The 11,755-nt window shown below is 50.8% G+C and overlaps 2 non-coding genes across 2 annotated transcripts; both read left to right on the top strand.

Annotated features, from left to right (window-relative positions):
- Positions 1-2,865: 2,865 nt before the first annotated feature.
- Positions 2,866-2,937, top strand: Trnah-gug (transfer RNA histidin (anticodon GUG)). Its single transcript has one exon. It is a non-coding gene; the product is annotated as a tRNA-His (tRNA).
- Positions 2,938-10,292: 7,355 nt separating this feature from the next.
- On the top strand, positions 10,293-10,366 carry Trnat-agu (transfer RNA threonine (anticodon AGU)). The gene has a single exon. It is a non-coding gene; the product is annotated as a tRNA-Thr (tRNA).
- The last annotated feature ends 1,389 nt before the right edge of the window (positions 10,367-11,755 follow it).

Raw genomic sequence — 11,755 nt, forward strand, 5'->3', positions numbered from 1 at the left:
CCTCCACCCTTATTAAGAACCTGCCCCTGCTCCAACCTGTTGCTAAGGTCATCTGTCCCAGGAATTGCCCCTCCCTACAGGGAGCTAATTGCTCCATCCTGCCCTTTCCCCTTCAGCCCACCTGTTTCCCAGCTTTTCGCCATCCCACCAAGCATTTCCTGGGCCTAGACACAAACACAGGAAGGAGAAAGTAAAGAGAGCCGAACAAAGGAAGCCTGGATCATATAAAAAGGCAAAACACCCTCGCTTCATGGGGTACCCGGACACCAGCTATGGCCCCTTTCTGCCTCCCAGGAGAAGTCTGTTACCTCTTTTTAAATAAACCCTGCTTTATAGGCTGGCCCCGGCATGGGTTCCTAATATTATACTTCAGTGTCTGAGGGAGCAGAACTCATCACCAATAGCCAGCGGTATCAATATTGGCGAGTAATTTTCAACATCTGGATTCCAGGGACACATTCAGACCGCGTCAGTTTCCAAGACAGGGATCCAGCTGCTCTATCTACTGCTATCCAGAAGCCGGGCCCACTTGCAATAGCCCAGGACTGTAAATCCTAGTTGCTCCCAAAGCAGAGACAGGAACATTCCAGGCCAGCCTGGGCAACTTGGTAAGGTACTAGCGATTTAGTGAGAACCTGTGCCAAATAATGATAACAGGTCTGGGGATCCCCGGTACCAAAGCTGACAAGATGAGAACCCCTCAACAAGTACTGGAGACACCATTTCAATTAGTGGAACAAGACCAGCTCCAGGGGAGGCTTCGGGAATGCAAGTGGAAGGAGATTAGATGAAGGAGTGAGATGAAACAAGAGGGAGCTCCATGGCACTGGGAGAATATGGCTGAAAGCTGGCTGACCATAGTGCTGGTGATACCCCAGGTTGTCGGTGACCAGCTCTGCTCCCTCACATGTTGAAGTTTGATCATTAGCGAGCACACCAAGGTAAGCATTATAAAGCAGGGTTTATTTTCAAAGGGGAAACACAGACTTCTCCCAGAAGGGAGAAGGGGGCCATAGCTGGTAGCCTGGTATCCCCAAAAGCAAGGTATTCTGTCCTTTTTATGTGTCCTGGGTTTCCTTTGTTCTGCTCCCTTCCCCCATCTCTCCTTCCTCTGTATTCGACTAGGCCTGTGACTAGGCCTAGGAAATGCTCTTTGGGTGTGGAATGGCCAAAAGGTGGGAAACAGGTGGGTGAGGGGGAAGGACAACTCCTGGGACAACAGAGGGGAGCAGGGGCAAGTTATCTGGATATGGTGGAGGCAGGGCTCTGAAGGCCTTTCAATCCCTGAGGGGGCGGGGGAGGGGCAGTCTCTAACTCAAATTGGCCTCCTTGATCTGACCCACTCGAATTACCTGTCTATACCGACTGCCTGTCTAATTCTGGCTTCATCGGTAGCTGAAAGGAGACAGAATTATTCCTGATAAAAGAAACAACAACTTGGAATGCCAGTGGGAAAGATCCTACAGAGATAAAATAGTTCTCCCATACATACATCTATAGATGTGAAGAGGAGACAGGAAAGAATTGCTAAACTATGCCCTGGAGTGGAAGAGTGTGGGCACTGGCGATGTGCAGCTGGTAGGATGTGCCTGCAACCTCTCATCCTTCCTCAGAATCTCGTAATGATAGACAAAATCCTCAGGCCTTCACAAGTTAGCACCAGAAAGGGCCTGTGACACCCTGTGTCCTATTTCCACAAAGGAGCTCACACAGATCAACCCCAGCAGGAAACCCACCCCGCAGCTGCGACTCCACCCACAGAAGCTTCTGGCCTCGCCTCCCCAGCCCACCACAGCAGCTGACCTCCCAGCCTTACAGCAGTTGAAGGGGCTGGGAACTGGACCCAAGGCCTGGCACAGGCTGAAGAGGCCACGTGCCCAGGCCTGCTGTGGCTCGGTAAAGGGGATGGAGAGAGCCCTTCTGCAAAGGAAAGAAGTCCCATTCCAGTCGGCCTGGGACCAGGGGAAGCCTGTGTCCCCCTGCTTACTGGCAGCATTTCATTTCTTTGAGGTTTGAAGATCTCTTTGAGACTAAGAATGCCACCAGATCTTTCCTGATCAAAATGATAACTGTTGGGGAGCGGGTAGTCCATCCGGCCAGCCTGGGTAATCGGACGGTCTTGTTACCCAAGGAAAGGAGATAGACAAAACCGCAGAAAGTCAAGCTGCGGATTGTGAGCCTCCTGGCCGGCGCCCTACGGGGGCTGCCAGCGGGAAGCACTGGGGGCGCCTCCGTGGGTCCGCCCGGCCGCTCCGCAGGTGCGACAGTGACCTTCGACCTTTACAGCCCTGGGTGGGACTGCTGAGTAAAGAGCGGTCCCCTCGGAGCCCGCTGGAGGACGGGGAGAGCATTAACCCGGCAAACCCACCTCGGAGCACGAGGGAAAGATTAAAAGGGCGGGGGGCTAATCCGTGACCTAGACGAGGGGAGCAAGGTCAAGCTTCCCCGGTGGCCGACGCGGGGGCAGGAGCCCCGCAGCCGCAGCGCGCAGCGGAGGCGCTCTGCACCACGGGCAGCTGCCAGGCCCGCGCCCCCGAGCGCGCACCGCCCCCCGCTTCGGGCAGAGCCGCGGGCGCGGGCCGCCCGCCACCCGGGACCCGCTGCCAGGCCCCCGACCCGACCCGTGCGGCGGGGAGGCAGGTGCGGCCGGCGTAGCCAGCGCGGGGCACTCGGCCCGGAAACCCGGAGCGTGCCCGTCCGCTGGCTGCGAGCCGAGCAGTGAGCCGCGGGAGGGCGGAGAGCCGGCGGGAGGCGGGCGGGGACTGCCGCGGACCGCACCTCCTGGCGCCGCCCTGGGGCGGAGAAGACGTCCCTCCCTGTGAAGGGCGCAGAGCGCAGGCGGCGTGGCGGGCGGCCCCGTGGCGCGCCGTGATCGTATAGTGGTTAGTACTCTGCGTTGTGGCCGCAGCAACCTCGGTTCGAATCCGAGTCACGGCAGTAGGTGAAGGTCACCAGGGGTCGCTGTTTTCCTCCGCGCACCTCCGAAAAGGAGCTCGTGGGCACAGTGGCCCCGTGGTCCCCGCCCCGCAGTGTGCGAGGCCGTCCTTTTTCGCCCTACCCAGGCCCAACTGGGCGTGTTGCAAAAGAAACCCCTGTAACAAGGAACTGAGGGAGTAAAAGGCTCAATCACCGGCAGGGAGGAGGAGAAAGGCCGGTTAGAAGCAGGCGGGTTTGCAGCGGCTGCCCTTTTCCTGCTCTCCGAGCCGGGGTCACACTGACCGGCCCAGAGGCGGCCTCCTGTGGAGATGGCTCGTCCTCCGCCCAGCGCAAGAGACAATGCCTAGTGCCAGGTGGGCAGCGGGTAAAAAGACCTGTGCTCGGTGACTGCTGGAAGGAGTTTGCTCGGTGGCGCCCTGTGACACTGGTGCGAGGACCGTCGCTGTAACTCGTCCCATCTGTGTGCACGAGGGCAGAACGCAGCTCACCCCAAGTCCCTGTACACAGAGTATTCCCCACCATTCCTGCCCTCTCGGATGTACGTTCCACCGTCTTTCCCTCCCCATGCCCCGTCTGCGGTCCCCCGTTCCTCCCAGGCTCCCCTCAATCCCATGACGCGTGTGAATCCTCATATTCAGGAAAACATTGGCCTCTGGTTGGGGGGATTGGCTGACTTCACTCAGCATGATATCCCCCAGCTCCACCCATTTATCTGCAAATGCCATGGTTTCATTCTCCTCATGCCGAGTGATGTTCCATGGTGTGTATACGGCACAGTTTCCCTCTCCATCCATCCACTGAAGGGCATCTAGGTGGTTCCACAGTTTAGCTATTGTGAACTGTGCTGCTATACACAAGGGTGTGGCTGTGTCCCTACTGTAGTGTGCTGTTTTTAAGCCCTTTGGGTATAGACCGAGGAGAGGGATAGCTGGGTCAAATGGTGGTTCCATTCCCAGTTTTCCAAGGAATCTCCTTACTGCTTTCCATATTGGCTGCTCCAATTTGCAGTCCCACCAGCAAAGTATGAGTGGCCTTTTCCCCCACATCCTCTCCAACACTTACTGTTGTCTGTATGCATAATAGCTGCCATTCTGACTGGAGTGAGATGAAATCTTAGAGTAGTTTTGATTTGCATTTCTCTAATTGCTAGAGCTGTTGAACATTTTTTTCATATGTTTATTGATTGATTCTATATCCTCTTCTGAGAAGTGTCTGTTCAGTTCCTTGGTCCATTTATTGATTGGGTTGTTTGGTTTTTTGGTGTTAAGGTTTTTGGGTGCTTTATATATCCTAGAGATTAGTGCTGTATCTGATGTGCATGTGGTCAAGATTTGCTCCTATTCTATAAGTTCTCTACTCACCCTACTAATTGTTTCTTTTGCTGAGAAAAAGCTCTTTAGTTTGAATCCATCCTATTTATTGGTTCTTGATTTAATTCTTGTGCTACAGGAGTTTTATTAAGAAAGTTGGGGCCTAATCTGACATAATGGAGATTTGGGCCTACTTTTTCTTCCACTAGGTACAAGGTCTCTGGTTAAATTCCCAGGTACTTGATCCATTTTGAGTTAAGTTTTGTGCATGGTGAGAGATAGGGGTTGAATTTCATTTTGTTACATGTGGATTTCCAGTTTTCCCAGCACCATTTTTTGAAGAGGCCATCTTTTCTCCAATGTACCTTTTTGGCACCTTTGTCTAATATGAGATAACTGAAGTTATGTGGGTTTGTCTCTGGGTCCTCTGTTCTGTATCATTGGCCTACAGGTCTATTTTGGTGCCAATACCATGCTGTTTTTGTTACTATTGCTCTATAGTTTTAGGTCTGGAATAGTAATGCCACCTGCTTCACTCTTCCTGCTAAGGATTGCTTGAGCTATTCTGGATCTCTTATTTTTCCAGATGAATTTCATGACTGCTTTTTCTGTTTCTATGAGGAATGTCATTGGTATTTTGATTGGAATTGCATTAAATCTGTATAGTGCTTTTGGTAGTATGGTAATTTTGACAATATTAATTCTGCCTATCCTAGAACAAGGGAGATCTTTCCATCTTCTAAGGTCTTCTTTAATTTCTTTCTTTAGCATGTTGTAGTTTTCATTGTAGAGGTCTTTCGCCTCTTTCATTAAATTTATTCCCAAGTATTTTATTTTTTTGAGGCTATTGTAAATGGGGTGGTTTTCCTAGTTTCTCTTTCAGAGGATTTGTTACTGATGTACAGAAATGCCTTTGATTTATGGGTGTTGATTTTATATCCAGCTACTTTGCTGAATTCATTTATTAGTTCTAGGAGATTTCTGGTGGAATTTTTTGGGGTCTTCTAGGTATGGAGTCATATCATCTGCAAATAGTGATAATTTGAGTTCTTCTTTTCCTATCTGTGTCCCTTTAATTTCTTTCATCTGTCTGATTGCTCTGGCTAGAGTTTGAAGAAATAGGTTAAATAGAAGTGGTCAAAGAGGGCATCCCTGTCTTGTTCCAGTTTTTAGAGGGAATGCCTTCAATTTTTCTCTATTTACAATGATGTTGGCCTGGGGCTTAGCATAGATAGCCTTCACAATGTTGAGGTATGTTCCTGATATCCCTAGTTTTTCAAGTGTTTTGAACATGAAGGGGTCCTGTATTTTATCAAATGCTTTCTCAGCATCTATTGAGATGATCATATGATTTTTATCTTTGTGTCTATTGATGTGATGGATTATATTTATTGATTTCTGTATGTTGAACCAATTTTGCATTCCTGGGATGAACCCTACTTGATCATGATGCACTCTCTTTTTGTTTATCTGTTTATGTGAGATGTATCAGATGACCCTGTTTACAATAATGTTTTGTAGCTTTGATTGATTACCACTATAAATCTGGTCTAAACTGATCAGAGGAATTGCAAAATAAAGAGTTTATCTTTATGAATGTACTAATGTTGGTCTGGGAACATCTGACACACATTACCAATTACATCTGCAGAATAATAAATGCCCTAATTCTGCCTGTGGTACTCAAAATCTTAAGTTGATTTTTAAACTACCACCTCCTATGATTTTGTAAAGACCTAAGGATATTATGTGCAATAGCTCAGTGAGCTCCAAACCAAAAATATGGTGAGGGGGAGGATAAACAAGCAAACAAAAATGTGGTGAAACAAGTCATTTTTGTTATTGTTGTATAGCATTGCTGCTTAGCTGAAGGAAGGACTTTGTACAGCATTGATACTTTGAACACTGTTAGGAGACTCACTGCCTATTTAAATAGAGGGCATCCTCTTTTGTTTTGTTCTGTATACTAATAAGCTAAATCCCAACCACAACAGGCAGGATTTTATCTGTTCTTGGGATTAAGGTTTATTTGAAGATTTGAACTAGGCTTTTTAATAAGATTGATGATGCCAAAATGTTGGCTTCAGTAGGCCATAAATTTGGGGAAGTCACAGAAGTCATGCATAAAGGGGAATCCTAGAGAGAATGGCATTTTCCCTCAGTTGAGGAATCAGAAAAACAAGCCTTTCTTCTAATAGTAGCAGAAACAAAGCCGGAGCCCTCCAGGCAGGTGTGGGAGGGCTCATTTCCCTCCAGTGGGCAGCTACTCCTCACCTACTTTATGTGAAATGCTGGCTCCTGTCTCGGAAGACTTTCCAGGAGGAGAAGCAAAGAGCTCTTTCACAGACCTTAGGCCTTAGCAAGGTTTATAAAGCACTTACAAAACTTCACAAAAACCTCAGCTAAGAGAGCTGAGAAATGTATAGCTCCTGGCCATGGGATGAGCTAGGCCGGAAGTAGAAGCTCAGGCCCACAATGAGATGGATCCAGAGTGACCCTATTCAAGGTTCATCCTCAGCACAGGGTTGTAGCTCCATGGTAGAGCACCTGCCTACCATGCACAAAGCCCTGGGCTTCCTCCCCAGCGCAAAAACACAAAACAACCTCAAGATCCTCCAAAGGCATGTCATTGCCATGTGATCTCTGCTGTACTTCTCCCCCATCAGGGAGGAGAGATTTCATGGTCATATGCAATAGCAAACTCCAGTCAGAGTTGACTAGTGAAAGTGACCTCAGTGAGAAGAGAAAGGCCCCTTTTAGCAACTGTCTTCCACTGCTTCCAGCTAAAATGTCTGAATGCTTTGTTTTGCACAAATGAGCCTGTAATCCAACTGTAACTAATTTTTTTTTGGGGGGAGGGGGTGCCAGGTATTGAATCCAAGGGCAATTAATCACAACTCCAGTCTTTTTTTTTTTTTATATGTTATCTCTTTATTTTTATATGGTAGGGCCTCACACATGCTAGGTCAGCATTCTACTGCTGAGCCACAACCCCAGCCCCTCCAGTCATTTTTATTTTGAAACAGGGTATCACTAAGTTGCTCAAAGTCTCACCAATTTGCTGAGGCTTGACACTATCCCTAAAGAACAAAGTACAACAAATATCTGCCCAGATTCACACAGTGTTAGGTGCCATTAGTTATCTGGAGGTGATATAGGACCTATGGGAGCCTGGACTGAGGTCAGGTGCAGGACTAGGCCCTTTTGCATCAGGGCCTTCAGCATCCCAGGTCTGGGTATCCTTAGGGTCCTAGAACCAATCCCTTTATATTTCAAGGGATGGTTACACTCAGTTTGGCCTATATTACACTATTAATTCTGTTGCATGATTTCTTTATCTCTAGAAAAACATGATGCATATTAATTACTTTCGTAATACATCTAAGCAACTCCATTATCATCTTTTTAAAAAAACAGTGATTGAAAATGCTAAAATTCTTTTGTTCTTTAAGATACTGGGAATCTGTTAGAATTGTGAGCAATATATGTAGATACATAGATTGAGTGATTGATTTAATGCTTTGTACTTTAGTATATTTTTGGTTTCAGTTACGTAATATATCTCTGCATTCAAGGTTTTTTTTTTATATTCACAATATTGGTCTCATTATTTCAATTGCATTCTTGACTTGGCCTCCTTCAAGTACCTCTAGACTCATCTATAATTATCTACCCATGAAAACAAAAAAAAAAAAAAAAGTTTATTTTGAGTCAGATGCCCCTCCAGGTATGGGTCAAGTTAAACAGTTAAAACCCCTGTGTGCATGGACCTCATATTGTGGTTCCTAGTGCTAATAGGAGCTGAATAAATATGCCTTGATCTCAAGGAAATTATAACTGAAATTACAAGGACCACAGGTCCTCTTTTTGTCTTGGTCAGAGCTGACCAATGAAGTTTAGGATATCTGAGCTGCCCGAAGTCTGCAGGCAAGCACCTTCATCCTCTTCTCTTCTACCCCTCCCCCTTCTCCCACCCCCACCCCTCTCCCTGCTGGTGACCCCGTGCTGTCCGGACAAGTCTCCTCACACTCCTCCTGGGTGCTGCTCTCCAGAGCCTTGGCAAAGAGTCTCTGGCCTTTTTAAAGTCAGCAGCAAGGGCCACCGGCCCTCCGAGCCTGGGTGTGATCCGCACCATCCTTCTTCGACGAGGCCCAAGAGTTTCTCGTGGCTTCTGAGAACAAAATCGCGCTCGACTGAGAAACCAGTGGCTTCAGTGGCCATGGCACACACAGAGGGAGGCCAGGCCCAGGCGGTGACCCTGCCCGAGGTCCCCGCCCGCTCTGGAGTGTGCCCGGGGTCACAGGAGACAGGAAGCCTTCTCTCCTCCTGCTGCCCTGGACCTGCATTCCGGGCTGGGCGGGCTGGGGGGAGCCGTGCGGGTGGACGCGGGGAAGGTGGGTGCGGGCGGGCTGGGGGGAGGCCGTGCGGGTGGCCGGGACGCGGGGAAGGTGGGTGCGGGCGGGCTGGGGGGAGGACGTGCGGGTGGCCGGGATGCGGGGAAGGTGGGTGCGGGCGGGCTGGGGGGAGGCCGTGCGGGTGGACGCGGGGAAGGTGGGTGCGGGCGGGCTGGGGGGAGGCCGTGCGGGTGGCCGGGATGCGGGGAAGGTGGGTGCGGGCGGGCTGGGGGGAGGCCGTGCGGGTGGACGCGGGGAAGGTGGGTGCGGGCGGGCTGGGGGGAGGCCGTGCGGGCGGGCGCGGGGAAGGTGGGTGCGGGCGGGCTGGGGGGAGGACGTGCGGGCGGGCGCGGGGAAGGTGGGTGCGGGCGGGCTGGGGGGAGGACGTGCGGGTGGCCGGGATGCGGGGAAGGTGGGTGCGGGCGGGCTGGGGGGAGGACGTGCGGGTGGCCGGGATGCGGGGAAGGTGGGTGCGGGCGGGCTGGGGGGAGGCCGTGCGGGCGGACGCGGGGAAGGTGGGTGCGGGCGGGCTGGGGGGAGGCCGTGCGGGCGGGCGCGGGGAAGGTGGGTGCGGGCGGGCTGGGGGGAGCCGTGCGGGTGGACGCGGGGAAGGTGGGTGCGGGCGGGCTGGGGGGAGCCGTGCGGGTGGCCGGGACGCGGGGAAGGTGGGTGCGGGCGGGCTGGGGGGAGGCCGTGCGGGTGGCCGGGACGCGGGGAAGGTGGGTGCGGGCGGGCTGGGGGGAGGACGTGCGGGTGGCCGGGACGCGGGGAAGGTGGGTGCGGGCGGGCTGGGGGAGGCCGTGCGGGAGGGCGCGGGGAAGGTGGGTGCGGGCGGGCTGGGGGGAGCCGTGCGGGAGGGCGCGGGGAAGGTGGGTGCGGGCGGGCTGGGGGGAGGCCGTGCGGGAGGGCGCGGGGAAGGTGGGTGCGGGCGGGCTGGGGGGAGGCCGTGCGGGAGGGCGCGGGGAAGGTGGGTGCGGGCGGGCTGGGGGGAGCCGTGCGGGTGGCCGGGACGCGGGGAAGGTGGGTGCGGGCGGGCTGGGGGGAGGACGTGCGGGTGGCCGGGACGCGGGGAAGGTGGGTGCGGGCGGGCTGGGGGGAGGCCGTGCGGGTGGCCGGGACGCGGGGAAGGTGGGTGCGGGTTCACCTGCCCCGGGACCCGCGGGGGAGTCGGGTCTCTACCCTCTGTCTGTCGTTAGGCTTTCGGGTTTGCTGGGGCGGGGGTGGCCATTTTTTTCTCTTGCTTTTCCGTGTCCCTCTGGATACAGATTATGTCATACTAATCTGCTGATGTTTTCCTCGCGGTTCTCTCTCCAGGGCCCAGAAAAGTCTCTGAGACCTACTCTAACTCCACTTTCAGGTTCAAAATGAGTAAAAGGAGAAATCAGTTTAAAATACGCTGCAATGTCCAATACTGACTCGAGGGGGCGATAGTCACCATGAAATAGAGAATCCACCTTTTTTTTTTTTTTTTTTTAATCAATTTTAAACCCTGTATTGAAGAAGATATTTCTTAAATAACGGAGTTTTTTGTTTTGATACGAATTTGGGCATATTGGTGAATTTTCTCTGTCACAAAACAAATAAGTTGGCAAATTGCTATATTTCATATAAAAGTTATATCTATGATAGAACTGAGCAGAGGCCCAAGAGGGGCCCTGTGGCTTAGCTGGTCAAAGCGCCTGTCTAGTAAACAGGAGATCCTGGGTTCGAATCCCAGCGGGGCCTAGGTGGTTAGGTTTTTGTATTTTCCACAGTGGGTGGTCACCGAGTGTGTCAAGAATGCCTTGAGGAACTTATGAGTGGCTAAGATCTGTACTGAATTGTTCCAATTTGCATGATGATGGGTAATTTGGGATAAGGGAGAAAATGACGAAGATTTCTAAAGCTAGTGAAAAGCAAAAGGTTTGCTCTTGATTGTTGAGACTGACACATAAGGGTTGTGAAAAAATCACCTTGCAGCGGGTGATAGAAACAGCCATTTCAAACTGTCCTGGAAATTCATTTTCAGTCTCAGCCTGTAATAACCAAAATCTTCAGCTAAATGATGGATTTTGCTTGTCAATAGGAGGCAAAGCATTGATAAGTCCTGGTATTTGATTTGGAATCAGATTCATTTTTTGAGACCAAGGAAAACAGCCCTGCTACAATTTAGACTCGGGCCCTTCTGGTCTTGAAGGACCCTGCAAATTGCTACATTTATGCATCACAGGATCCTCCTGAGAATGGGGATAAAAATGTAGCTCAGTGGTGTTTTGAGAAAATAAGTCACAAATTGAGTCATTCTCTTGAAACTTCAATGGCACTGTCGGCCATAAACTAGGAGCGTGCCCTTGGGGACTCGGGCCTGCTCATGAGGCTCTGGGTTCCATCCAGAGAGGTCGAAGGCAGCACCCCGGCCCTCTTCAGGGGGAGTACTCCACCCTAGGCCTGAAAGGCTGGTCACCCCTCCCCTGAACTTAAACTCAGTGCTCCCTAGTCTACTTCCCAGGGACCTGAGCAAAATGAGAGCCCCAGGTAACTGTCCCATGGCTTTATGTGATCGCCTTAAAAATCAAGTTCGGTGAAGGCCAAAAGGCTTGTAGGTGGAAGGGTTATTCCTATCCTACAGCTACCCAAAGTAGGTACACTCCTGTTAAGTGGCCCCAAACAGTCTCTGACTGAAATATCAAGTGCAAACTCCGGCTGGTAGTTAAAACCTGCCAGTTCCTCCAAGTCTGTCCACGATTAAGGCCCGCAGCCTGCCCACAGCTCTGCTGAAGCAGGAAAGTGGAATCCTGGCCTTCTCTTCTCCTGTACTTAGAAAAGCCCAGAGAAGTCACTTCAGAGAAGAAGTTGCAGCAGAATAATCACGCCACCATTGTTTAAGGCTTTGTAAGACATCAAGAGATTCTGTGAATTTTTTTTGCAGAAGTGTGGCATGAAATGTTGTTTAAAAGATCACATTGAGACAATTCAATAAATCAAACAAACAAGAAGACTTCAAGAAAGAGGAAAACATTTGAAAATAGAACAACCGAATTTTTACTAGCCATTGGCTAAATTATTTTTTAATTAATAACTTTCAATCTTTTTTTTGTACACTCTGAAACAGGCAGAACATTCTTCAAACAAATC

This window comes from Urocitellus parryii, chromosome 8 (assembly GCF_045843805.1).
Source record: "Urocitellus parryii isolate mUroPar1 chromosome 8, mUroPar1.hap1, whole genome shotgun sequence".
NCBI classification, from domain to species: domain Eukaryota; kingdom Metazoa; phylum Chordata; class Mammalia; order Rodentia; family Sciuridae; genus Urocitellus; species Urocitellus parryii.